The 2,742-nt window shown below is 37.5% G+C and overlaps 1 long non-coding RNA gene across 1 annotated transcript; it reads left to right on the forward strand.

Annotated features, from left to right (window-relative positions):
- Window positions 1-1,760: 1,760 nt before the first annotated feature.
- Window positions 1,761-2,287, forward strand: LOC129743673 (uncharacterized). Its single transcript, XR_008736650.1, has 2 exons — window positions 1,761-2,128; window positions 2,185-2,287. It is a non-coding gene; the product is annotated as an uncharacterized LOC129743673 (long non-coding RNA).
- The last annotated feature ends 455 nt before the right edge of the window (window positions 2,288-2,742 follow it).

A 2,742-nucleotide genomic window follows, 5' to 3' on the forward strand; every position in this document is an offset into this window, starting at 1 on the left:
AATATGCTATCGCTATTGCTATGCTATTGGATATGCTATTCCGGAAAGCTGTAAGAGTGCTTCGGAAGGTGCGAGATTTTTTTTTAAATTATTTCGAACCACTATATCAAACTTTTATTTTCAGGTTAGCATTTCCTTTGATCGGAATGATGCTCTGAAAAACAAGAGCCTATTGCTGCCGTATTTCTTCAAAGCCCCTATCCGACAGAATGTAGTCAACGAAATTTTGCAGTTGATGCGCCGTCGCCGTCGGAAAACGCATCTACAGAATTCCAGCTCTCCGGAAGTCAGCTGGAGGTAAAAGCTAAAAGGAATTGATTTATTCACCGGCATAGAGGTTGGTTTTAATTGGCGTATTTTTGAACATGTATTATCCTATTAGGTCGAAACCCTGAATTTTAGGTTTTCAGTTTAGTCTTAAATTTTAATTCTATCTTTCAATTTCTGATCTCTTTTTAAACTGAATTCTCTGATGCACCCCAATTCAAGTTTTGGATCTACTGTTATATTTGGTTCCGCGTGAGACTATCACACATTTTTTAAAAAGCTTTATCTTATTATCTTCAATCGACTTAAATATCTCATGCTATGGATAATATCACTTATTAATGCAATATATGCGTTTTTATTTTATCAACAGGTGAATGTATTTTCTATGGAAACAATTCGAGGATGCCAGTAGACGTACATGCGGAATGCCAGTCAAATCTCCCGGCTCAAATCTGTTTAAAGGTAGCTTAAAAAATTAAGACATTATTATTTATTTTCCAAAACTCTGTTATTCTGGCAAAGTAATTAAGATTATAACAAAGATTGCTCTATACTAATTTTGACTTCAAGTTGAGATTCAAATTTTGGATTATGATTGAATTATTTTAAATGTTGCGTTCAAATTTTATTTTTTTTATTATTCGAATTCGCACATCGAATTATTGCAAATATCAAAATTCAATCCTTTTTTCAGGTATACTACATTCTCAGGTGGCTGGATCGTACCGAAGCAATTCCGTGCGGATGTTGGGGTTGGGACTGATGAGCTCCACTTTCAAATAAACAGCAGAAAATGGCAACCGAATTCGGTCATAAAAATACACGAAACTTTGAGGAACAATGTTCGACGACAATCACCACAAAGAACTGCAACTGACGGCCAAACAGAAGCGCCTTACTTATACCGCACGTTAGTTTGTATATAGTCACCGTGTTCTTAAATTGTTAATATTATTGCCTTGAACGATATAAATAAAGAATTTATTGTTAAAAAGACACTTTTTTTCGAAGAAATTTCTTGGACCTTAACTTTTTCAGAGAAATTTCCAAAACGCATGGGCATCCCTATGTCAAAATATACAGAATTGACTAACAGGCTGAAAGCTCAAAATGAATAAAAGCTTTTTGCTCACGCTCTGCGTAAAGCGCCCAAACATAAAACTAAGTGGAGACACTTTTCCTGAAACTGTATGGAATTTTATACAGAACAGAGTAACTTTGTTTACCGTGTAGGCTTATTTTATTTCTCCCCGGATCGGAGCGAGTCTCACAAACGGACCGATTACTGTCAAAGTAATGGTTGTCAGTTTGAATCTGTCCAATTTTTATCTGATTTCTGTTCGATTTTTCGGACTTGTCAAAGCTGCAGCACATGTGAAATTCTTTATTTTTCATCAAATTTTTTCGATCCGTTTTGGTCGGTTAGAAATTGTTTCCGTGCGTCGAATGTCGAGTGGACCTCAAACTGCCGCAAATCGAACAGGTGAAGAATGTGCATTTTGACCGAAGCCAACGGGGAGGAAGATGCACATCCAAGCTTTCCTCTTAATTTGCACGGAATCGCGCAGCACATAGGCGGCAACATTCAAGACCCGTCTAGAAGTGGTCAATACGGATCTGAAAGCATTTCGGGCTATGAGATTTTCCCCCAAAAGTTGAAACTGTTTTCTCTAAATGTTTGTATGTCATGTTGACACACAGCAATTAACTGCCGGATAGAAGAACCGATCGGAATTTGCCGAAATATAGTGATCCCAACTTTAAGGCACACATGTCCTCGCCAGAAAATTGAAAATTTACTTCGTTTTAGATGAAACAAGGAGAATTCTAAAGTTTTTACGACGGAAAATGTAATCAGGTAAGTGTTGCTTAAGTTTTCAAACTCAGTTTAGTAATAATTTTTACTTTTTTCAGCTTCTGGAAGTGCTCGAGTTCGAATTGGAACCTATGATGTTGATTTTGAATCTCGGTGCAAAATCTATGATACAATATTCAACAATGAGTCACAGTTGCGAAATCATATGAAAAAAAACGTTCTGATGTGAGTATATTCAACGTTAGTTTTTTAGAAAAGTAGATAGGTAGATATAATATATTTTCTTCTTTCCAGAAACATTGCTATTGTTTCCGCGAGTTAGTGGACCGTCACAGCTTCGAAGCCATTTGGTGCGTCATAAGAAGGAAAGAATGCATCCATGTAAGCATTGCGATGTCAGCTGCGAGGAACGGTCGATGCAGACCGCACACTTAAAAGACCATGCGAACGAGCGGCCGCGCGCTTCTAAATTTTGTGGCAACACCAAGAGTTCGCCAAAGGATCCATACCGGGGAAAAGTCGCACATTTGTATCTTCTGTGACAAAGGTTTTACCCTTCCGTGGTAGCTGAAGGTCCACACGAACGAACAATCATTCGAATGTCGCTGTCAGAAACGATTCAACTAGAATGGTACTTATGATACATACTCGATTTC

This window comes from Uranotaenia lowii, chromosome 2 (assembly GCF_029784155.1).
Source record: "Uranotaenia lowii strain MFRU-FL chromosome 2, ASM2978415v1, whole genome shotgun sequence".
In the NCBI taxonomy this organism is placed as follows: Eukaryota; Metazoa; Arthropoda; class Insecta; order Diptera; family Culicidae; genus Uranotaenia; species Uranotaenia lowii.